The sequence below is a fragment of the Caretta caretta genome, chromosome 25 (genome assembly GCF_965140235.1).
Source record: "Caretta caretta isolate rCarCar2 chromosome 25, rCarCar1.hap1, whole genome shotgun sequence".
Taxonomy (NCBI): Eukaryota; Metazoa; Chordata; order Testudines; family Cheloniidae; genus Caretta; species Caretta caretta.
Window position 1 is genome coordinate 17,922,986 of NC_134230.1, and position 25,297 is coordinate 17,948,282.

General features: G+C 50.1%; 1 long non-coding RNA gene across 26 annotated transcripts in view; it reads left to right on the forward strand.

Annotated features, from left to right (window-relative positions):
• LOC125626974 (uncharacterized) overlaps window positions 1-25,297 on the forward strand; it is a 108,186-nt gene that overhangs the window by 48,790 nt on the left and 34,099 nt on the right. For all 26 annotated transcript variants that reach the window (XR_007353897.2, XR_007353896.2, XR_007353877.2 and 23 more), the window contains one exon: window positions 10,801-11,385. This is a non-coding gene — a long non-coding RNA (uncharacterized LOC125626974). The remainder of the gene's footprint in view (window positions 1-10,800; window positions 11,386-25,297) is intronic.

Genomic DNA, 25,297 nt, shown 5'->3' on the forward strand with positions numbered 1-25,297 from the left:
CTCTGCCAGAAATGTGGAGGGCAAATCATTTAGGTTTAAACTTTCCAAAGTGGCCACTGACTGTGGGCACCCTGACTTCTGGCTGCCCAACCCCAAGATTCCTGGGCCTCAGATTCAAGAGCAAATGAGCCCTGGCTTATCCCCAAGTAACTCTTGAGTTGGGGGTGCTCAGCACCGCTGAAAGTTGGGGGGTTCAAAAAAAAAAAGGCTTCCAACACCCCTGGCAGCTGAGAATGTAACCTGTAACTTCTCAGTGCCTCAGTTTCCCCAGCTTTAAAGTGGGGATTGCTCTGGGGGAGCAGGAGGGAACCTGCAGGCAAGGTTGCATTTTGCCTCCCTGGTGTTTCACCTGCATGGCTTAATTAACGTGCAAAGGACGATGAGTTTTCAGACGAAAGGCCCCAAAGGCTAATGATACATTTCTTCCCCCAAAGCTCACATTCCTCCTGGTCCTGGAGCCAAACGGAAGCCATTTCCCCCCACCCCATCCTCCCCTCTCCCACCCTCTGCCTTGCCTTGGACTTGCTCTAATTGAGAGAGACTCAGCCCCTGCCTCCCCCTGGAGCTTCCCCTGGGGAGCACATTGTCTGCTCCAGCCTGGTTGATGTAATCCCCGAGTCTGAACAATGCTTCCCCACCCCGCTCCCAGGGAAAGGGCATTAGCTGCCCAGTGAGATAATTACTCTGCAGGCCACCCCTAATCACCTTCCAGTCCAGTGTGTGGATCTACTTTCTGCCAGCTGGGAACAGGCTCCTCATTTCAGAGCCCAGCCAGCCCCGCTGCTCCACACCAATGCCAGGGACAGTTCAGACCCTTCAACTGCTCAGCTTCGTCCCTGCTGTCTCTTACTCTCTTTTTACTTGGGTTTGATCCTCCCTGTGACACTTGGGTGGAAGGGGTGTAAAGCACAGCCAGATATCAAGTGTAGGGACTGATCCTGCTCTCACTCACACCAGTGTCACTCTGGGCAGAATGCCATGGATTTACACTGGTGCAAAAGACAGCAGGGAGCAGGACCATAGTGCTTTACACACCCACTTTGCACAGGTGTAAAAAGGTGCAAGGCACTGGGGAACTGAGCCCAAGGACTGGGTTAGTGGCGAGGGGGCTGCAGGTCAGGATTGAGGGACATCAGACCTGGGTGTGAGAACCCAGGGCTGGAATAACGGGAACGGGGGTGGAGGAGGCTGCATATCAGGATTGAAAGGCATCAACAGAGGTGATGCAGCCCAGAGCGGGAATAGATGGAGACTGTGGGTAGGGACCGTGTGCAGAGAGACCAGCACTGGAACTGCAGAGGGCTACAGGTCAGGACCGAGGTGCAGAACTGCACGAGGAGAAAGGGGGCATTTTGCCTTATCCTGTGCTTTGCCTTGCCCACTTGGCCTGGCTCAGGACCTGAGTCTCGACCCTTCCTACAATTCCCCTTCGCTTCCCAGCTCACATCCCTTTCCCACCATTTGCATGGCAATTGATGGTGTGGTCTCAACAGTCCCAGTACCAAAGAAGAGCCTCTTTCCAGCTGATGCACTGCTTGGTCAGAGAGCGACCCGCTGGCTCAATGAGGCTGGGTCTCTACGCAGCCCAGAGGAATGAGTGGCCACTTCTTTCCATGGCTTTGATTCATCCAAAGTTCCAGGAGAAAGGTCAGTCCCAAGGAATTTGAGCATTACGGGGGAGATGGGATGAAGCGTCAGGGAGCTCATCGGCTCCAGTAAAGCCTGGCTGTGCGGACCCAAAACGTTCCTTATCCAAGTTTTGGTTATTCATCGAAATCCCATCCAAAGTGTCCCTGCTGCTTCCGGGAAGCTCTGCACTGAGCACACTGTGCATGGAAACCTCCCCGCAGAGTCCTTTCCCAGGGGGTTCTGGTACTTCCGCTTGCCAATCGTCTAACAAGAGAGCCCAGGTCAGGCCTGGGCCTTATGGAGCTTCTGCTTCTGACTCAGCTGGGAGCTCTCGGGGATGTTGATGCTGCAAAGAAGGAATGTTCTTAACTCGGGTTAGAAGAGCAGTGAAGACACAGCAACTTGGCTGTTATCTCGGGTTAGCAGCTCGAGTTAGAGTCTGTAGGAAAACCGGGGGTTGAATTCAAGCTGCTTACCCAAGTGAAAGAGCACCCACGTCTTCACTGTTATGTGAGCCTGAGTTCAGGCCGCACCTTTGTAGCTGTGTAGACGGGGGGCTGGAACAATTTGTATAGTGGGGGTGCTGAAAATCATTGAACCAAACTGTAAACCCTGTGTATGATGGAAACCATTTCAAGCCAGGGGGTGCTGCAGCACCCACGGCACCCCTAGTTCCAGCCCCTGTGTGTGTAGATGTGCCCCTAGGAGCAGACAAGCCCTGCAATGAAACACAGCGTGGGGGGTGGAAGTAGCTACTCAAGCTTTTCTCAACTTCACCAAAGATTAGTGGGTGGGATGGCACTCTGCTGGGAGCTTCCAGGTTTTCTGTTTTTGGCCAAAGTCATTTTCACCATGGTCCTGACTATTTCCCAAAGCTGTTTCCTCCTTTTTGGAGAGCGGTTTTTAAATGCGTCAGAAACACACAGAAAATGCAGGAACCAATAGACCCCCGAGGAGTCTGCTTTGGGATAAAAAGTGGAGTCTAGAGATTGGGTGGTCTCAGGGGCAGGAGCCGTCTATCATTATGTTTGTCCAGCATCTACTGAAAAGGAGCCCTGATAGTGACTAGGACCTCTAGGCTCTAATGCAAATAACCAATAACAATAAAGCCCAGAACATGGATTCCAAACTTACCCAGGATTTGGGGTATCCAGATCTGGACTCCAACATGCCATGAAGTTTTGGGGTCCTGGGATTTAGGGAATGTGATGCAGACCTATCTCTGACAGACTTTTCCCCTGCCACTTGGAACAAGCAGAGCCTGTCACTTGTTATTTTCTTCGCCTTTCTCAGTTCTTCCTTTGCTACATTATAAAAAGCTGCAAACCTAACAAACTTTCAATGGGGAAACCTCCCCCTGAAAGGGAAACATAGCTGGAGCAGCTGGTAGCAGGCTCATTCTCCCAGGGTTTGGCAGAGAGAGGGGGATGTTTTCCAGCCTCTGATGCTGGCTTTCCTGGAGAACAAGAATGGTTTGGGAAAGTGTCTGTGCTGGTGAATCTTCCCCCGGAGCTATCTAGCAGGGAGCCCCACTTGTTTGTATCTGCAGATTGTATTAAGTTTGGAGCTGGTCAGAAAAATGTCGTCACCTTTTGGTGGTTGAAAAATGGCTTTTAGGCTAAATTGAAATTCTGGGGAGAAAATTTCAATTTTTTCGTTAAAAAAGGATCAGGGCTTTTCATAAAAAACAGAACATCATTCCAAGGGTCATTGGGGGGGGGGGGGTTGGCTCGGTTTGTTCTGACAGCTGAGATTACAAAAATTAACAAATGTTCTGTTCGTACCTGATCCGCCTACCAAAACCTGTCGACGGCCATGACCGGTTTTAATTTTCCTCTGAAATTTTTCACTCTTTTGACCAGCTCTAACTGATTTTTCCCCCCTCTTACGAAACAGCGTCCTAAATCCTGCTCAGAAGCGGCCCTGGGTTGTGATGCTTGGTTAGGTAGGGCGAGATGAGATTAGTAATAGGTGTGTGGGAACATATATCTCCATCCAGGAAGAGGCAGGGCCTGTTAGACCTTTGAAGGGGTGGCAGAAGAAGAAGTTTTGCCTGTCTCTATGTGTGACATCCGCCTCTTGGAATAGCTACACGCAGCCCCAGCACAGCTGCTGCCGTGGCTCCCAGTGGAGGGCAATGCACCGTCATCAAATCCTAGGAGGAAAGGGCAGCATTTGTGTGCAGCTAGGAGGAAAAACATCCCTCTGCTACTGAGGTGCACGTGACATGACCGGCTGGGCTCAGCCGCCGATGGTTAATTTGGAGGAGCTGGAGTTTTGCTGTGCGTTGGCAGGATCCTTGTGTGTGTAACATGTGAGAGCCAGTTTGCACATGGCGTTAACCCCCCCCCCCATCAGTATTGCCACGGCCAGTCTCTGATAATGAGACAGCTCTGCTCTGCCCCAGCAGCAGCAGCCAGCCAAGCACTGCGGCACAGACAGATTTCCCAGATTCCCCCACCCTGGCTCGGTCTGCATCATCCTACAAAGCAGGGCTTCTCCAGGCAGGTACAGTTCGTGCTCCATTCATCTCAGAGAAAGCAGCCAGCCAGCCAGCAGCAGTCTGTCCTCACAGCCTGGGATTCTGCAGGCACAGGGTGTTCTGCCCCAGGTCAGCTCTTGCTGGGAGGCTGAGGCCCGTCGCTCACTGCTGGGGACCTTGTGCAAAGGGACCATGAACTGGAATCCCCCTCTCACTAACTTTGCACAAGGGCCAATTGGGCCCAGAGTGAAGGATTCTGGGTATCCTGATGCTCCAGATGTTCTCTGAGCAAGAGTCAGGGTAGCTGTTGTCGTCAGTCCATGCCCTGAGCAGGAGCAAGGGTGTTCATGGGGAAGGAGGAGGCTGGTTTGGCTTGTCCTTCTGTAGGGCCTGATGCCATGAGGAGCTGAATCAGACAGGAGTGGATGTGGCACCAGATCAGGCCCTTATCTTGTCCCCTTAAATCAGAGAGTGCCCCAGGACTACCAGGCTGCTGTGTGGGCAGTGAGTGAGATGGGGCTGCTTGGCCAAGAAGTGTGGGCTCAGCAGAAGCATCTCCATCCCCTTTTGATCGATGAGCTAATCCCTTCCTATTTGCCAGGAGGTCAGGGCCCATCTCCAGTCACACCTGACGTGCTACGAGCCAAAGGATAGAAGATAAGGCGACCCCCTCCCCTTCCCCCACCCACTGCTGCCCAAACTGGAAAAACAGATCCAACGGGCCGTGCGCTCAGCTGGGAAAACGTACCATTTTGGCGGAGCCCTGATTGTGCCACTCCCAACCCCACAAGAAGCTGGGGGAACCTGCTTTCAGCTGCTACTGACAGGAGAGCCTTGGCTGGCACGCTGGTTCATAGACTGGGGGGCCAGGACAGACCATGAGACCATCTAATTGAAGCTCCTGCAGACACAGGTCCCGAGATCCCTGTGCGGAACCCACTAACCAGGAGCTGAGTCCAGGGTGTCTGTTAGAATGAAGCAGCCAAGCTAGATTTAAAGCTCCCAAGGATGGAGAATCCGCCACATCCTTAGCAGCCAGTTACCATTATCATTATTAGAGCGTCTTCGCACTAACTTAAGAACAGGGTCACATGGGTCATCAGCAAGTTTTTAAGCCATGGCCTGCAGATTCACAGCACAGCTGGCTGCCACTTGAGTTGCAGGAGGAGCTGAGCCCTAGGCTGGCCTTTTTTCTCCAATGTTCCTGTCTGGCCTGTCTCCTGCTCCAGCTGTGAAACCTCGGCTCCAAAGACGAAACATCCCTTCAGGACAGAGTCCCCTCAAAGTCCAGCTTGGAAAGGCATCCTAAAGCTTGGATGCTTCTCTGGATCCTTTGGGGCCTGATTCTTCCCGGCCTTGTTGCTGTGCTAATCTGTGACCCCTGTGCAGAGTGGGCACAGAAAGCTACCAGGGGAGTGGAGAATTTTGGTACCATTTTATGTGCACTTCACGTGGGGGGGTAAGTGAGGGCACAAAAGGCCCAGCTCCCCTCTGCCCTGCACCTCCTGGAGTAATTCAGGCTAGTGCAAGGTGGGTATAACACACTGCCCAAAGCACAATAGGAACATTTCACGCCTGCCTTGCACTTACGTAAGTGACTCCACACGGGGCGAGGCAATGGAGAGCCATGGGAAATCAGGGCCGATAGCTTCCTGGCAAGAGGTTGGCAATTCTGCATCTGGCACTGCAGAGGCGACCGTGCCGGGAGCCCTTGCCAGCTTGCGTCCCTGGTGTGCCAGGCATGGTACAAGCACATAGTAAGGCGCAGCTCAAAGAGCTTACAGTGGTTCTCGCCGTGAGCGTAGGTCCTGCGAGAGAAGTCTGTGGACATGGGAGGTGAGTAGACCAAGGCAAACCCCCTATGTCCCCTTCAGGAGCAGCTACAGCCACTGCTGAGACACCCAGCTCTGGAATTTCCCTGGCTAACTTTTAAAAAGAGAAGTAATGCCATAGCTGGCTCTGCGAGCAGCTTCTCCCTGGCAAGCCCCAGGCCCTGGTGAAGGGAGGCTCGAGGCAGCCAGTTAGGCTCCTGCTTCTTTTAGCGGGTTGATGCTTTCAGAGAAGTGCTGGGGAAGGGGGAATAAAAGGAACTCAGCTACGGATGTCTAAATTAATGCCTGTTTCCCATTAATCCTGCTGTTTGTGGCTCTCGCTAGGACTGTCAGGAAGGGGTTTTTTTTACCCGCCTTTCCCCACAGGCTGGACGTTGTTACAATCGGAGCAATGTTGCAGGGAGACTTAATCCCCCATCAGTCTCTCCGATCAGATGAGGTTCTCAAGGAAAGGCAGCAGCAGACCCTGGAAAAGGGAAAGCTGGGCAGCAGCAGAAGAGCTAAGGACCCATCCTCTCAGCTCATCACCACCGAGGTGGGCAGCGGCTCTCCGCATGCTTTGGTGCCGTGGGCAGTTAATTTTACCTTGTTCCAGCATTTCCTGGAAACACGGAGGTAAATACACACCGAGGGCCGTTTGCCTCTGGAACAGACGCGCGGCCGGTAGCCATGTCCATGGCCCTGCACCGTTCACGCCAGTTCACTGCCCATCACCACCACCTTTGCACTGGTGCAGCTGACTAGGCGAGGAGCAGAGCAATGGGGAGTCAGACCCGGACGCTCCTGCCCTCAGCATGTCTATTTTCTATTCAGGACGGTCTCTTCTGGCCTTAATGTTTGCCCAGGGTTGGCCGGGGGGGGCGGGGGAATGGCTGCTGGGGGATGTGAACGAAGGGGAACGGGAGTTCAGATGGGTCTGTCTGTAGGGCTCCTTGTAATTTACAAAGCAGGGGGAGCGTTCCCAAAGAGGAGTTTCCCTCTGCAGTGCTTTGAATATTTATAGATAGGTTTGGGGCCTTAGAAGGCCAGTGCTGAGGGGGGTAGTGTTGGGAGCCAGCCCCGGCCCCTCCCTCTCTCTTTCTTGCCTGATCTCTCCTGACAGACAAACACAGTTTTTCTCCTAAACAAAGTCCTTGTCCAGCCAAGCACACAATGCAGTGCCATTATCCAATGGGGGACGGAAAGGAGGGGTGTGGGCCGGCTGCCTGCTGACAATGCACACAAGTGGCAAGCGGAGAAGCCCCTATTGTGTCTGATCAGGAAGGGCTGAAGCCCATGTCTCTGGCCCAATGAATGGGACCATTGTGTCTGAGTCCTCCATCTTCTCAGCACCCACCTTCCCTCCTCCCCCTCTGCTCTAGCCTGCTTGGATGCCCTCGGCAGCCTGTCCACGATGGTACCAACCCATGGCAGCCAAAATTGCCTTCTTCAGACCCAGATAATTCCTTTGCAACCTGGTTTTTTCTAGCCTTCTTGCAAGAGGAAGGAGCAAAACCTTCCTGTTAGAGGGATCATGGTGAAGGGCCATGACAGTTCCATCATGTGTTATTCTAAACTCATCACCATCAGGCAGGCCTTCTTGGTACCTGTGGCAGATGCTATTGGCCAGGGGAAGCAGGAGGGGATGGGTTAGGATATTGATTAAATCAGGAGGGATGATATTAGCAGGAGTGTTGTAAACAAGACACAAGCCATAATTCTTCCACTCTACCCCACGCCTATTAGGCTTCAACTGGAGTACTGGCACCTTGAGTGGGTTTTTTACCCACGGAAGCTTATGCCCAAATAAATCTGTTAGTCTTTAAGATGCCACCGGACTCCTCGTTGTTTTTGTGGATACAGACTAACACGGCTACCCCTCTGATAACTGGAGTATTGTGTCCAGTTCTGGGCAAAACACTTGGGGAGGGATGTGGATACATTGGAGAAAATCCAGAGAAGAGCAACAAAAGGTCTAGAATACATGACCTATGAGGGGCAGATTGAAAAAACTGGGTTTGTTTAGTCCGGAAAAGAGACATGGTAACAGTTTTCAAGTACATAAAAGGTTGTTACAAGGAGGAGGGAAAGAAATTGTTCTCTTTAACCTCTGAGGAGAGAACAAGACGCAATGGGCTTAAATTGCAGCAACGGCGGTTTAGGGTGGACATTAGGAAAAAATTTCTGCCAGGGTGGTTAAGCACTGGAATAAATTGCCTAGGGAGGTTGTGGAATCTTCGTCACTGGAGATTTTAAAGAGCAGGTTAGACAAACACCTGTCAGGGATGGTCTAGGTAATATTTAGTCCTGCCTTGAGTGCAGGAGACTGACTAAAAGACCTCTCAAGGTCCCTTCCCATCCTATGAGTCTATAGTCTAGGAGCTAAGCAGAGGGATTGGGCCCCTCTGACTCATGGGTTCTAGGCCCAGCTCTGGCCCTGACCTGGAGCAATCACTTCCCCTCTGTGTGTCTCAGCTTCTCCCTCTGTCAAATGAGGATGGTTATACTGACCTGGGGAGGGTGTCCGGCTCAATGGCCTGGCTTTGTAAAGTGCTTTGAGATCCTCAGGGGAAAGGAGCTAGAGAAAACCAAATCATTTGGCCAAGATCTTAAAAAGTGCCTCATCCCAGCATTTTAACAGTACTTCAGCGTTGCTCTGCTCAGTTCCCATGTTCGGATCTTATGCTGGTGGAACTCCCTTGAGGTCATTGGAGTTATACCCTTGATTTGAACCAGTGTAAATGAGATCAGAATCAGGCCCACCAGCTCCTCACAGCTTCCTTTTGCTGCGGGCTCAGGAGCAGGGAATGTCTGCTTGGGCTCTTTGATCTCTGGGGAGCTCATGTTTTATTCTCTCAAGTCTTCCCCCACTCCCATTTACATAAAAGGAGTGAATGGGAGAAGGGGGGTGGGAAAAGCCCACCGCAGGCTGGTAGACACAGAACTTTGGGGTGCATTCCCCCAGTTCACTGGCTGCTTGTGCTGCAGAGTAAATAGTGGGGTTCTGAGTTTCCGAGGGAGAGACCACCTCGGAAGCAAATGCCAACTGAGTCCCAAGGACAACAGCCTCTGATTTTGCAGGGGTAGAAGTGGTGGAAACCTATAAATTGCAAAAGTTGGAAAGAGGAATCTGTTTGCAATCTGGAAATGTAACCTCAAGCCCAGTGGTCCCCGAGTGCTGGAACCTGGCTAGAATCTCGTCTCGTTGTCAAACTGTCATTTGAGCTTCCCTAGTCTCTGACATCACTGCCACGGAGCGACACTCGTGAAGAATTCCCCAGAGAACTCTCCTCAAAATCCAGCCTCTGCCTGCCTCTTGAAATGAATGGGCCAAATGGAAGCCCTGTTCCAAAGTCTCTCTCTGTTAATAAGTACAGCCGATGTGGGAAAAGCCCCCATCCATAACTCTCTCTTCTCCAGTCTTGTTTCCAGGCAGGGAGTGTTATAATGTGACACCCCCCCACACACAATCTATATAAAGACCAGCAGCATTGTACCTTAGAGGAGATGGTCTATGCTCAGGGTCAGATGTTACCCTATGAGCAGCTTGGGATTTAGCAAAACAATCAAAGCCACATATTTAATAGGGTGGGTAACCGAAGTATGATCCATTGATCTGAGAAAAGGAACATCAGGTATCTGACTCCCCATCCATTTTGCTTTCGCAAGAAAGGGCCTACGCTTGTCCAATAATTCCCCTATTGCCATGATTTCCCCACATTTGGCTGCTTGTTGTATAACTTTTAGGTGGCAATGTATGCTGGAGACATTTTTTTTTTATTCTGCCAAGGCCTAACCCAGAGAACCTGATGGGGCTCATTGCAAAGCTTGGGTGACTCTTTTAATTTTTATGAAACTAGACACCAGGGTTGGAGTTTGGCTGCCTGAGGCTTGTGGGAGCAGGGGGAAATCTGCAAGACATCTTGACCTGATGGGCAAAATCAGGGTCCGCAGTATCAAGGTAGCTCAGCTGCCTCCAGTGGGGGTTAGGAGACCTTGCAAGGAAGCATCCTGATGCTGTAAAGTGTGATATCAGTTTGATAGCAGGAATCTGGAACTAGGTGAGAGGCAGAGCTGTTATCTAGTGGATCGGACACTGGGCTAGGAGTCAGGACACCTGGGTTCTATTCTTGACTCCGCCGCTGGCCTGCTTTGCAACCTGAGGCAAGTCACCTCACCTCCCCCCACAGGACCAGGAGTGTATGTTAATCCCAGTGTCCTGGCCAAATTCCACTTCTCAGATTTGCATGTCGTTTCAGCTGGATGCAGTATTCTTTACTTCCTGAGCTAAGGTATTATCTAGGGTTGCTGCGCATTGTTAAACACATCTCTGCTTTTCAGGGGTGGGCGAATTAAGATACCTATATCTTTTTGCTAAGACTGAAAATCCCTTTGGGATCTTTTTGGAGACGAGGTGCGATGTAAATGTCCTATATTCACTGTGAGAGACGCGGTGGGTCAGTTAATATCTTTTGTTGGACCACCTTCTGCTGGGGGAAGGTACAAGCCGTGGAGCGACACAGAACTCGTCTTCGGGTCAGCTTTATTGTGTTGTTTGGAAATAGTCTTGTGGGTAAGATACTGGACTTGGGAGAACTGCTTCAGTTTTTGGCTGTGCCGCAGATTCCCTTTGTGACCTGGGGTAAGTCACTTACTGGATCTGTGCCTCATTTCCCCAGCTGTAAAATAGGAGATCAGGACTCACTGTCTGTCCCATCTCCTTACATTGTAAATTCTTCAGGGCAGGGACTTTGTTTCTACAGAGCCCAGCACAATGGGGCTGTAATCTGGATAATGTCTGAAGACATAGCTTACTTCTCACCTTCTACCAAGACATTGTTTAACCATCTCTTTATTTATTTGTTTGTTTTTCTTTAGCCTTTTGCAGAAGAGGAAGAAAACCAAACCACCGCCAACTCCGAGGGATGCTGTTCTGCAGCAGTCCCAGCCAGAGAAGAGGGATGGAAAGAAGCATGCCTAGTTCAGGGGCGAAATAAAGAACATTGCAACATGCAGGCTTTGAATTTAACATAGCCGACAGGGTTCTGTTCTCTAAGCTGGATTGTGACCTACAGCACGGCATGTAAGAACTACCTAGATGCGTCTGTGCCTGCAACACACGGGCAAGATGCAAACTTTCCACAGGCATCAATCAGGGACAGGAGAAAACAAACAGCAACTTGGCCCAGGATCTGCCTAGAGACAGCGAGGGCTCAACAGAGGCAGGTTACGCTGCCCCAGGCCTAAGGTGGGCTGGACTTTTCCAGCCTATGAGGAATTGCCTGGTCAGGAAGAGATTAATGTCATTGTCTTCCACCTGCAATGCTTTGAGTGGCTCTAGACGATTGGCTGGCTTGGCTATATAATCTTTTGCAAAGATGAAAATCTGGGGGATCCAGAAGGGAAGGAGCTACCTTACTGCCCACATGGACGCAAGAGCCCCTTGGCTGTCTCTTGCAGAAGGTAAGCCTCAGCTTTTCTTGCACTGTTACTGCCCTACCCCACGCACACACTCACACCTGCCCCAGATGAGTCCCTTCCACTCATCCCTAAACCCCCAGGAATTGCCCAGACACGTAGAGCCAGTGGATGCAGCACAAACACCTCATGATTCCTGGTGATGTTAGGGAGGGTGAGTTTCTGCAGTGCGGAAAAGGGCAGACAAGACAGATCCCTGAGTTTCAGGTTGTATCAGCAATCTCCTGGGTATAAGCAGCCCTGGGTTGAGGGGCAGAGGAGAGCAGGAGAAGACCTGGGAGGGGGAGGGGGGTACAAAGCAATGGATGATAATCAGAGGAAACTCTTGGATGGGTGATGGAAGTGAGGAATCCCCGTCAAACACCTGCGACTCTCTGGGGACTCTGTGCAGTGGCCATTTGGCTCTGGGATCTTGGTTTTCAGGCCCCTCTCTGCCATAGAATGATAGCAAATAAGCAGTGGGGGCAGGAGTTTAGCCTATGGAGACAGGAGTTGGACCTGGATGGGGGAGCAGGATTCTGGGAGACCCAGCCATGAGTGTCAATGGGAATTAAGGGATCTAGGCCTTGTGCCAGCCTTCTGTCTAGGGGTGAATGTCATCTGGGAGAACTCGTTATTATTTGTGTTATCATGGTGCCTACAAGCCCTAGTCCTGGATCTGGATCCCATTGTGCTCGGCACTTTACAAATACCTGAACAAAAAGACCGTCCCTGCCCAAAAAACTTACAATCTAAATATGAACCAAGCAACAACAGACGAAGACAGACTGATAGGGGCATACAAGGAAACAATGAGACGGTGTTGGTCAGGGAGACAGGCCATAGTCTTTGTCTGCGGCCTGACCATTGCCAAGTTTTTTTCAGTATCATGACAAAGGAGAGTCCTGAAGGAGGAGGATGGTAGGGGCTTGTTGGAAACAAGAATTCCAATTTGTGAAAAATGTCAAGATTTTGAGATTTCTTTTTGTTGTGATTGGAACAAAAACTAGCCCTTTCAGAGACAGAGACTCTTCCACCCCACACCAGCCAATAGCTTGATGGTCAGAGCAGTCATCTCATTGGGAGACTCAGGTTCAAGTCCCTGCTCTGACTCTCACCGACTCCCTCATCCCAGTCACCAGGCTATAGACTCAGTCTTTCTCAGTCTCTCCTGTTTTCATTTTATACAAATAGTTAAATATTCATTGGGCCAGAAAGCGAGAGAGAGAAATTCCATCCTGGGCCCAACAAAATTTACATCAAAACTGATACATTTCTGCAAAAAGTTTTGGTTTTGACAAATTGGCATTTTCTGATGGAAAAAAAAAGTTTTGTCAAACAACTCCTGACCGGCTCTGGTAATGAGTTGGTTTTGTTTACAAGGAGCTGATTCCGTGTGGGAGGGGCAGCATGCGAGGAAGAAGGAAGGTGCTTGTTGGAAGGTGCCCATCTGAACCATATAGAGTCAGCAAAACTGGGCTGGAAATCTCAGAATTAGGGCCAGAGATGCCACAGGAAATGGCCCCTCTGGATATTTTAATGCCTCTACCCGAAGCAGGAATTAAAGTGGGAGAGGAAGGACAATAATGACTTTAAAACAATGCAGCCAGTTTTCTCCAGGGTTTAAGGTCAGGTTTGGGTTTGAGGCCCAGATCTCAGGTTTGGTTCTCATTCCATCTGAATTGGTTAAGGCATTGCTCGAACCCTTGGTCTCTTTTAATCTGAATCTGGGACTTTTCAAGGAGTCCAGGGGAATTAGGTGTCTGATCCTGTTGAATTTCAAAGGAAATTGGGCCCCTCTATTGCTTAAGATCCTTTAGAAACCTCAGCCTGAAATAATAACGAGGGGGTGGCCCTTGCCCATCCTCCTGGGCTTAAGGGATGCCTGCTGCACCCCCTGGCCCTCCCATTGGGCACAAATGAAGGCCAGAATTTTCAGAAGCTTTCAGCCTCTGTTTAGAGATCAGACCATGCCAGCCGTGCTCTCATTGAGTAGTGCTGCTCGTCTCAAATACCTGTCGAATCTCACGGAGATCGCTTGCCACATGACGTATTGCTCAGTGGGATTGGCTAAGTGAGGGGCCATATTTTCTCACAGGCTGGGTGCTGAGCTCTCGAGCTGGCCAGGACACGATTTTGTTTCATTTTTACCATGCACCAATTTCTATATGAAATTTTTTTTTTATTTTCGTCAAAATTTTTCTTTGATTTTTTTTTTCAGGTTTTTGTAACAAAACAAATCAACTCTACAAGGCAGTTTTAGGTGACTGGGAAATTTTGAGCATTTTTGGGGTTTTTTTTAATGAAAACACAGAAATTGTCAATAAAAACAGACATTTCCATTGAGTCAAAATGCCCCTTTTCCATGGAAAAACTTCTTAGTAGGACGTTACCAACCAGGGATCCTGAACTCTTCCGAAAATTTAGCTGCACATGTCTCCGAGTGCTTTTTACAAAAACTGGCTGCTGAGCTCTTTGGAAGGTCCAACCCCAGTTGTGGGTGCTGAGTCTTGGCAAATCTGGCCCTGTGAAAAATTCAACCCCATGTAAACAACTCAATCCACAGAGGAAGTTTCCAGAGGAGGCAAACTCATCAACTCCCCCTGCCCTAATGAGTCCATTTTCTCTTGCTCCCAGTGTCCTCATTTCTCTTCTGTGAAGTCACTTTCCATTGATCCTGGCTGCCTAAGAAGCAAACAAAGCCCTAAATATATACATATATAAAGGAACATTTCTTCCTTGAGGCATTTAGCTCCCGATCCTTTACTGCCACAGAGGTTGCCAGTGCTCTCCATGTGAATGCACAGACCCCTCCTTCCTACCCTGCACAAACCTCCTTTCACTTGTTTTCCATGGAGGGAGAAGTCAGGTTTACCAGCCCAGTGTTGTCCGACTCCATCCCACACCCCACGTTGGTTTTGGTTTTGGGCCTGATGTTTTTAATTTCCAAGCTATTTGCTTCACACCAGCAAAGGGGGAATGGAACATTGTTCTTTGAACAACAACAGATCCCTGGGAGTTAGTCAAGAGAAAAACTACACACCCTAAAGGTCTTAAAAGCTCCGACTTTTCACATGACAGTGGAGCTGTCCAAAGCATTAGAAAAAGAAGTTTCACCTTTCCTTGTGTGTCTCTAAATACTGAACCCCCGTTTGCAGGATTTGCAGGCACTGTTATGTCACCCTTCATCAACCCCACTGTAACAAGGGTATTTTTTCTTCTTCTCCTGCTGTGCAACTGGAAGTGAGCCCCATGCTGACTAGAGAACCAGAGATGCTGAAGGTCCATGTATAATTGGCAAGCTTCCCCAGTACCTGAACTCACACCAATGTGTCTCCCCCTCAACTTGGAGCTCACCTCTGCCTCAGCGTGGTCTCTGTTGCCCAGTTGATCCTTGGCCGCTCTGCTGAGACTGCTGCTAAGAGAAGAGTGGTTTGTGTGAGGTGGATATTTGTCCATTTTGACCTGGGTGTAGAACCACCGACTTGTGTTATGGAGGCGTCTCAGCTGCCATCAGCTAGCAGTGGCTATTTTCAAGCCTCTAAGACCTGGGCCCTGATTTTCAGAAGCAGCTGAGCACCCACAGCTCCAGCTGAAGGCCATGATATCTGTAGGTGCTCATCTTCTCTGAAAATCAGGCCCCTAGAGTGGAAATCTGGATCTTATGAGGCACAGGAGTGCATCCCTGAGGCCTATGCTCCATTGTTAGCCGCCATCTTTAAACATGGCTGCTGCTTGGCCTGATTTGTACTCTGAAGGTGTTTGGTCAGTGTGGGTGAGTGACTTCATCGCCCTATGCCTCAGCCAAACCAGCGGTGGAATGAGGCTAATGCTGTCCTACCTGTGAGGCTTGTTCAACTGACTGTGAAGTGGTTTGGCGTTCTTGGCCGACCGGGGTCTAGACAAGGGGGGAGGATTGGCACCAGTCCTAGTCTTTGACATCTCTGTATATTAGCCTTTTGCTAGGCTCCTGATCGCTGCCAGTCTCGCAGGAGCTGCAGGCTCTGAGCTGAGTGTTTTCCAATGGGGTGGCCATTTTGTCTTTTTGAACCATCTCCTTTGACGTTTCTTCGGGAGGTGGGGGGGGGAGGGCTTCCACCTTGCCTCTCTCTTCTGGAGCGCTGGCAGCCACTTTCGGAAACGAAAGATCTCTTCCTTTTCTAGGTTTAATCCCTGGACTTGTAGCTGAAAAACACATCCTTCTTCACTGAGCTAACGAGCCTGACCATAGGCCCAGCATTAACGATTCTCTTTGAAATTACTGCCTGCTCCATCCCATCTTTCCTTTCCTTTTCAGATTACCCAATGCCGCAGCTTCTGCTTGCAAAAGATGGGAAAGCATTCTTCGTTCTTGTCTGAGCCCCCAGAGCCAGGTTCCCGAGGGATTCTGGTTGAAGGTCTCATCTAAGCCCTGCCAATGCAGAGCTGTGAATGGGATGCCCTTTCGGCGGGGGGGGGGGGGGGGGGGGGATTGGAAGAGATGGAGGAGGTACCGAGCCCCTGCCCTCAAAATGAGATTGATTGGGGAGGGGGGAAATCTCCTCCCAGAAAAAAAGCTTTTGCCCTGTTTAGTGGAAAGGTCCTTCCGAGTCGTCATTCCAGCCGGAGAAGAGAGCTTTCTCTGCCATTAAGATAGAGGTGGAAATTAAGAGTTGAAGCTAAAGCCAGTGAGGCCAATGGGAGTCTTTCCATTGACTTCAGTAGACTTTAGATGAGGTCCTAGGGTCTAGATTGTCAGAACAGGTCACCCTGATGCCCAGCGAGCTAGGCTCTTTGGAACAGCCAGCCCCAAGCCTTCATGGGAGAAGGAAATTAATTCTTCCTTGGAACCTACCTTGACCATTACTTTGACATGAACAGGGTCTATTCCAGGAGACCCTTCATGCACACGTATCTGTATCCAGGAGAGTTTGTGAGGTAAGGATGAGTTCAGTGCCTAATGGGAACAAAAAAGGGGCTATTGTCTGGGACGGTATCTGCACTTGGGCAGATTTTAAAGCTGGAAGGGGGACCATTGTGATCATCTAGTCTGACCCCCTGTAAAACTCAAGCCACTTTCCACAGTGTGTTAATCCAGCAGTTAATATCTGTTCTGAAGTGTAGGGCAAGTGAACTAGACCATCATGAGCAATTGGATCCTACTGGATGGAAGTGCCTGGGCCCTGGTGGAGGGTGACCCTAATGTTATGCAAAATATTCACCAAGAAGTTGGAAAGTTGGAAATTTTTCACATTTCATGACACTGGTCTGATCTTCTGGGAAACCTGAGAGATTATGCAAGTTTTCACTTAAAGCCAGGATGTTTCGTTGTTGTTTCCCAGTAGTGATTCTGCTGTTAACAGTTGCCATTTGGTTCAGCTGAAGATCAGTTTCTGGGATATCAGGCAAAATCTGGCTTGCATCAGAGGCTGCAAACAGCATTGGCTCAGCTTGCCTTGAATTTTCCCTAAGCCAGTAATGTCAGCGGGGAATTCTGAAAATACAGAGCTGACCCCGGGTCTGGCATAAGTCGGCGTCGCTCCCCTGAAGTCAGTGTCAGTCGGCAGAACGGCGTCGGTTCACAGCAGCCCGGGGTCTGGCTCGAGATGTCCAAGCGTGCTTCCAGTGAGTCATGATGTGCTCCCCCAGCTCCTATAAAAAGATGAAATAACTCCCCCTCCACTCCCCGCTAATTCTGGAACCCAGAGCTGCTTCCAGGGAAATGAACAACAGAACTCGGCTCAGCCTCAGCGGGAGCAGGATGCGGCCTGTCGAGAGGGTGCGTCCGTGTTTCCAGCTCCCGCGGAGCTTTGGCCTGGCTCCAGGACACCGCTGGTCACCTGCCGCTCCTGGAGGCTGGCCCGTAGGGAGGAGCTGTCCCAAGAGCATCAGTTATTCGGGAAAGGAGCGTCTCCCTCTTGAGACTGAGAGGGGGCATCTTGCTACCACACCCAGTGCCCAGGTGCTCACAGGCCCAGACAGTGCCCGTCTGGGTAGCCAACCAGTCCAACAGGTGCCACTCGGGCTGCTCTCACCACGGCCTGTCATATGGCAGCCATGGTCACTCTGGAGTGCTGAGAGCAGCTATGTCCGCCTGCCCCCCTAGTTTACAGGAACTAGTTTAGCGAGATTAATCCTCGCATCAACGCTAACCCTTGGCTCCCCCAGATGCCACGTCTTCCCCTCTGAATCCGTGGACGCCGACTGCCCTAGAATTGTGGGAGGGGGGCAGTGCCCCCGTCTTGGCTCTCCAGCTGGCCGGAGGACATGGCTGGGTGCGGGAGATGGCGTCAGGAGCTCCAGTGGCAACTAATTAAATGCGCAGCCCCGTTAGCTTTGTCCCCCCCCAACCCTTCTCTTCCCGCTTTGCCGCCTGCATCATTTGTGTGCCTTTTAAACAACCCCCTGCCCCGCTCCTCCCTCACCAACATGGTAAATAGGGGGCTGGCTCCTTTTCCCTATTATCCTGCAGAGACCTGGGGTGGGAGGGGACAGCCAGCTGAGCATGCTTCTCACTGCCCGACAAAAGTAGGGCACCCAGAGCAGATGCTCTTTGGCTGAACGTGATGGGCGAAGCCATCTTGTGCCTCCGTGCCTGGCTCTAAAATGGCCGCTCATCCCAAAATGGTGCTGAGCACAAGACGCCATCTGCAAAGCTGGTCCCACGCCCAGCGTGGCCTTTTTATGCAAAATGGAATTAATTAGATTTGAATATGGTAATTAAGCCATCAAGCCCTCCAATACTAGTAGTTTTGTTCCTTTCTTTTGGTGCTCTCCTCCCCCACTGTCCCCCATCCGCCTTCGCGCCCAACGTACCCTTCCTGCATCCTAATTAAACGTTTCGTGTAGGAAATGCCACCGCTTTCTCTTCCCCTTGACTTCACCAGGCTCTGTTTTGTCTTGGGGATCCCTGTTCAGTTCTCTTTGGCAAATGCCCCTTCATCTCTAGCCTTTCTTACCAAGCCCGCATCTCCCCTTCCCCTGAAACGTAGCTATACAATATGCAACAACCACGCCAGGGGGAAATTTCCAGAGGATTCATTTTAAAAGCCCCGTTTTGAAAGCAATATATTTGTATCAGAAATCACATCTTCAAAAAGGTAGAGCCAGCTATTCAGCTGATGTAATTCTGCATAGATCTATTGACTTCAGTGGAACTATGCCAGTTTACACCGCCCGAGAATCTGACCCTCAGCCTTCATTTCTAATAATACAAAGACTTTTCTGTCTTCAGTATCTTTCTGCATTGCACCTGGTTAATGTATTTGTATGAGCCAGATGTAGGTGGGGAGCTATATTTATATACAGATTAATATAAATTATGTGCTGTAATAGCTTTGATTTAAATAATGTTGACTGGGATGTTCAGTATCATACGACTCAAGTGGGAAAAGGGGTTTCTAAACTATTTCCCCACATTTAAAACAAATTCAGGTGATATTTTAAACATCTCTTCTAAGTCCTTGCATCACTGACACCTCCATTTTTTTTCCCTTGCACACACAAATCGTGTTTACCTGCGGCTGTTTGTTTCAGTGCAGCTGACGTGGCAAGAAAAATTGTCCAGTGGTTAGAGCAGCAGACAGGCCATCAGGACTCTCCGGTTATATCTGCAGCTCTGAGTGGGCAGAGGGGTTTAGTGGCTGGAGCAGGAAATTACGGATTGGGACTCCTGGGGTGACATCCTGGCCCTACTGAGGCAGGTGGAATTTTCCATCTGACTTCAGTGGGCCAGGACTTCACCCCGGGTTCTATTTCTGGCTTTACCATTGACTTTGTTGTGTTTCCTTGGACAAGTAACATCATGACTCTGTGCCTCAAATTCCACATTATATCATGGTGAGAAAGACACTTGCCTCCCAGGGGTCTGAGAGTTAATGAGTGAATAGTTGGAAGGTGCTTTGAGATCCGCAGATGGAAGGAGCGAGCTGTAGAAATGCAAAGCTTTATTATGTGTTCATTAGAAGACCACACCTAATATTGAAATCCCCCTGTGTAGCTTAGTAGAATATAGACTCTTGCTGTTACTGTTATTACTGTCTTGTCTGATGCACACAACAAGGTTGAATTTCTCTTGGATATTTTATAATTTACAAAGAAAAAAATGGTGTTTGAATGCACTTTTATCCCACTGTCCCCCCCAGGGAAAGATTTTAACCAGGAATTAGATTTTTTTCCTTTCCCTAAATTTCCTAATAGCTTATATCTGATTGATTCAGCTGCTCTGACCCTGTAGTCTGCCTCGGTGCTGCACGGTTTGGGTATGTACCAGGAAGAGCGCATGGCCGGACACTTCAACTCACTTTCACAAATCTGCAGCCTGCAGGGAATCTTTTTTCCCACATGAACATTTTGTTTTCTTCAAAAGTTTTCTTTTTCATTTTTGCTGAAAAAAATTGGGTTTTGGCATTTTCCAGGTTTTCATTGAAAACCCTAAAATTGATAGTTTTGGGGTTCAGTTGCTGAATACCCAAATAACCTTCAGGTTTTGAACAAAGGCTTGATTTTTTTTTGTTTTTGGACAAAACAGGCTTTTTATTTATTTTTGAGAAAATTCCCGTTTTCCTAACAAGCCGTTTTCCATTAAAAAAAAAAAAAAGCCCATTTGGACATCAAATGTTTTGAGACTCTCTATGCAGATCACAGAGATGAGTTTGTTTTTTTAAAGTCAGAAGAGACCATCAGAGCATCAAGTCTCTGGCCCACTGCCTCTTAGGCCAGAGAACCTGGCCCAGTTTCCCCTGTATTGAGTCCTGTTGGTCAATCGCACCAGGTCAGACTCAGCAGAGAGGCTCAGCTCCCCTCGCTCTGGGTTGGGGCTGAGACACACTGGTGAACGGCAGGTGATGGAGGAGGAGTTTGCCCTGCCACTGCCTGGTCTGAGGATGAAGTTGTGTTATCCTCAATGAGTCTTAGGCCTCAATACAGGCTTGAGCCTTGTGCTGGCTCCTCTGTACAGGGCTGGAGGACTTTGCCCTGAGAGAGACTGTGACAGCTCCCAGGGCTGTCAGAGCAGCAACTTCTAACATCTCAGTGTGGAGGGAAGTGGGGGAAGACAAAATGACATTTATAATTAACTGGGGAGGTAAAGGGCTTCACTGTGATGAAATGACAGATTTCTGCCCGTGGGACGTGCCTTATTGCTAGGGAATGAGGGTCACCTGGGGATGCCACTGAGCAAATCACTTAGTTCAACTATCTTGGCTGCATTGATTTTTTCTGTTGGGGTGTGACTGGGGATAAGTGCAAAGCCAAGGCACCCCTGACAATGCCCTCGCACGGGCACCTGTGCATGAGGGTGAATCCACCCCATGTGGATTCGCCCCCAGCAGTTTGCAATCTCCTCTCATTTCTCTGTTCACCCCAAAATCGTTTGAACCCCACGGATGGCTCAGGCTGCAATTGTGGGAAGCACTGGGAGACCCAGTGAACCCCTCCCCCTTTGAGCCCCCCCATCTTAAAGCGGCATAGGGGAGCATTGTCCGATGCTAACAAAGGTGTTATGGCACTGGGTGTCACAGGCAGCCTGGGTTCAGATCTTATTTTGGGAAGTGCCGGAGGCTCCGTCTTGCTCACCCTCCTCTCCTGTCCCCTCGGCCGCAGCTGCGTGGAGGAGGAAGGGAAGCTGTCATTTATCTCTCACCAATTAACGTGGAAGCATCCATCCAGCAGTGTCAGGGTTGAGCTGTTGTGCCGATGAACTTGTTTGTCAGAGCCCAGCTGATGCAGGGCTGGTGACTGAAGGCCCAAGCAAAGCTCTGGTTGCTAGATGGATTTGGAAGGGTGGAGATGCCCAGGGCAAAATGTTTGAGAGCACAGCCCTGCCCTGCAGTGTCATGGGGGACCCCTTGCTCCCCATCTCGCCTGGGCTCTGCACCCCAGCTCAGCCCTGCCCTGTAACATACAGGGGCTGTCTCACTCCTGTGTCTCCTGATACCCTGGCAAAGCCCTGCCTGCAGTGTCAGGAGCTGTCCAGCTCCCCAATGGGCCCCTGCTCTGACCTGCCCTACAAAGACACAGGTGCTTTCCCCACATTTCCCCCACACACACACATTGAGGGTTGGGAAAGGTCTGCTGTGCCCTAAATCCCCTGGAGAGTGCCCAGCTTCTGAGCACACTCTGTGGGTCAATGGTCCTCTGCGGAGAGCTGGCTAGTGACATGGTGACGGATCCTTTTCCTTGTTCCCGCCTGGCAGATTGTATTAAAGGAAGCGAAGAGTCCACAAAATGCTTTTGCTAACATTACTGCTCCACGTATAAAGAAAAGGAGTACTTGTGGCACCTTAGAGACTAACCAATTTATTTGAGCATGAGCTTTCGTGTAGCTCACGAAAGCTCATGCTCAAATAAATTGGTTAGTCTCTAAGGTGCCACAAGTACTCCTTTTCTTTTTGCGAATACAGACTAACATGGCTGTTCCTCTGAAACCTGCTCCACGTATGCAATTGTTGTCACTGCCACAGGGGATGTTACGTGATTGTGAATGAGAGGGACAGGGCTTGAAAAATCCACTCAAGCGCTCACCCGCGGTTAAGGAGAATCTTTCCTGGGTGAGTGCAAGGAACTTCTGCAGAAAATCCCCAAAACGTAGGCTCTTAGCCATTATTATTGGGGAGAAAACCTTCTAAGCATGACCCAAGTGCAAGAAGTGCAGTGTGGTCTTCCTGAATCTGCAGAAAATTTGCTCCAGCACCTCCACAGCTGCTCAGAGCTTTGCCAAGCTGCACTGGAGTGAAACCTGGCCGGGATTTCATCAGTTTTCACTGCTGCCGTTTAGGAACCTGTGGGCTGCAGCAAAACTGACAAGAATGAAGGCCCTTCTACTGATTGGGCAAGCACTGATGCTTTTCCTGGGGAAGGATAGGTCAGAATGGAGCCTAAAGGGGAGGAGATGACCCTTCTCAAAACCAGCAGGCTATAAGGTGGAAGAAGGGAACAGAAAGTAGCCTCATGACTAAGCCACTGGCCTGGGATACCTGGGTTCTATTCTTAGCTCTGTCACAGTCTCTCTCTCTGGTCACTTCCCTTCTCTGTGCCTCAGTTTCCCCTCCCACCATTTGTTCATCTTGTCTATTTAGACTATGAGACCCTTGGGGCAGGGATTGTCTCATACTGTGTCTGTACAGGCCCTGGCGCAATGGAGCCCTGGCCTTGGGTGTGGCCTCTAGATGCTACCGGAATACAAATAGTTAATAGGGGAAAAATCCTCCTACTATTTCTCAGAAGGGCTGGGGGTGTGGGGAGTGTCTCAGATTTGTCAGGAGCCTACGCTCCTGTGCCATAGAGGAGGTAGCCACACAGTGTGGGGTAAGAAGGAGAGAGAAGGAAACGGGCACTGGGGAAATGTTAGGAAAAGATCTGCCACGCTTTGTTATAGGGAGGGGAAAGGTGGATCAACACCAGGGGGAAGAGAGACGGAGTGCAATACACTTTATGAAATCTATTCACTAACAAGCACAGTACAACCCAGGACAGATTGGCCTTATGCCTTTAAACTGCAGTGGGCCTGGTGCTTTGTCTCTTCTCACTCTGGCTCAGTGCTTGGGGGTCGGGTCCGGTTTCCAGGAACTGGCAGGGAAGCTGGGGTCCATGTCATTGCTAGTCTTAATAGTAATTCACGGCTAGTAATTTAACAACACGCTATCAGATACATAGTTAACCATAGCATGTGTTTTCAGACACATCATACCTAGTCCAGGTTACCCACAATCTGTTGCAAATGGTGTTAAAATAGTGAAAAGGTTACTAACAAAAGCTGAAGAAACAACTACTGATTTATATTTGACATTATTAAACTATAGAACGTCGCCATTACAACAAGGTTTATTACCTGCACAGTTGTTATGTAACGGAAAACTTAAACAGATTCCCTAGGTTTTTTCCAGAAGGATATAAGGAAAGGAATAAGTATAAATATCAGTCAAGTTTGTATCAAAAGAATTATTGTGAGAGGATTGCAGAAATGACCTTATTTGAAACTGAATGATGGAGTACGTTCTATAATGGTAGAAACGGGGCTCAGAAGGCCACAGTGACAACTGCCAGCATCTAGGTGATGACAGCTTGTTTCTACATTTGCACAAAACCCCAGGGAGAAAAGCCCACTGAGACAGACAGGCTCTGATGGAAATCTCTTGGGGGGGGGGGGGGGGGACTGTTCTTATTCCCATGAGGCTGCCCCACCGCTAACTCTCATGGTGCAGTAAAACAGTCTCCCAAAGGGGTTGGTTTGCTTCACCTACATTCCAGAGCCTGGGGCGGGGGGCCGACGACAGAATTGAACCTGGTTGTTTTTCATGATGTTTAGCAAGCAGGACCGTTAAATGCTTCCCCACTGTATTAAAGATCCTGAAAAATCAAGTGAGGAATAGATGGGATGCAACCATCTGATCCTTCCCCAGAATGCCCCGTCCGCCTCTGGATGACTGCAGCCCCTGCTCTGCGATGCATACTGCTGCAGAGGGACACACACGGCAGCCTCTGTAAAAGGCATCCAGCAATTTAATACAAACTGGCATCTGCACCTGAGGGAGGGGGTTATCTTCTGCCTGATCTCCAGGGACGAAAGCCCCCGACATTCCCTCCCAGCGATGGATGTGACCTACATAGCTGGGCTCCGGATAAGACCGCCTGAGCTGCTGCTGACACCCACTTAAAGAGACAACACCCTGCCGTCTGCGAGGCCCGGTTTGCCAGCGTGTGCAGGGAGAGGCCGGGACCAGTTGGAATCCCAGCTCACCTGAGCCTGGGGGGACCCTATGCAGACCTGCAGGGCTGTCAGTCATCAGGCAGGGGCCAGGTGGATACTGATGGGAACCTCCTGGAAATTGGGATTTTAGAAAGGGCCTTGGAATTCCACCCCCCACCCCGCAAAGCCAAAACCCATCAGGGCACCAGGAAGGAAAAGCTTTTCTCCATGGTGACGAGCCAGCGAGATCCAGCTGCTCCTTAGTTTGCCCGCTTCATTAGGAGATTAAAGAATTGGGTGTTAGTCTCACCTGGCACCTCAGGCCTGGGATCCAAGAGTTAAGCAGGGAAGGGGGGGCCACCAAAGAACAGGGTGACTCTTACGGGGTAGGGCTGAGCCAGGGAGCCCAGTAAGTACAGCCATGGAGATGGGGGAGAACAGGGTTCCTGTGATGCTGCAGGTCAGGGTGGAGATGAGGACAAGCAGCAGGGGAAATGAAGGAGCCCCATAAAGCTGAAGGAGAGCCTAGGAACCAGGACTTGGGGGCAGGAGGCTGTGTGGCGTCAGCACAGAGCCATGTCGGGGAGCAGATCCCAGCTGGAATGAACTCAGCCCTGCAGAGCATGGCTAATCCGTCCCTGGCCTGAGCCGCTCTCCCCCTCCCGCTCTGATCTCCCCTTCTCTCTCTCAATCACCACATTGTATTTCCCTGCTCAAGTGAAATAAGCAAGAAACGTTTTTCTTTTTCCTTTAATTCCAGGGAAGGGCTGGAGCTCAGCTCCTGCTGCTGGGAAAGAGGGGGGAAAAAGCCCAGTGAGTCCCCCTCCCTCTGAGCCCTGCCTGGCTCTGCAGCCCCTCCCCAACCTCTGCCCACCTTCCCCCATGCCTTCAGAGCAGCATTAGCAGCATGTGTCTGCACTGAGTCGAGGGATCCAGCCAATAACCTGCGATGAGCCCCGAGAATCCTCACAAGCTGCCTCTGGGTTACAGCATGCGCAGGCCTGCTGAGTTTTGTTCTGCTCCATGGGTGACATTTTATGCAAATTATTCAATTAGCTACTGTGCACATTTGCAAGTAATTTGCATGTGGTCATTAACTTAACTTTGTGGTCAATGCACCCCTCCCACGAGCAGTGGTGGGGACGTGGAGTTGCTTAAATCTTGGCAGCTCTGGCTGGCAGGGTGCACTTGACAGGAGAGATGATGAGCTCTGCCAGGTGCTGAACTAGCAGGAGGGGCGTGGGTGGAACT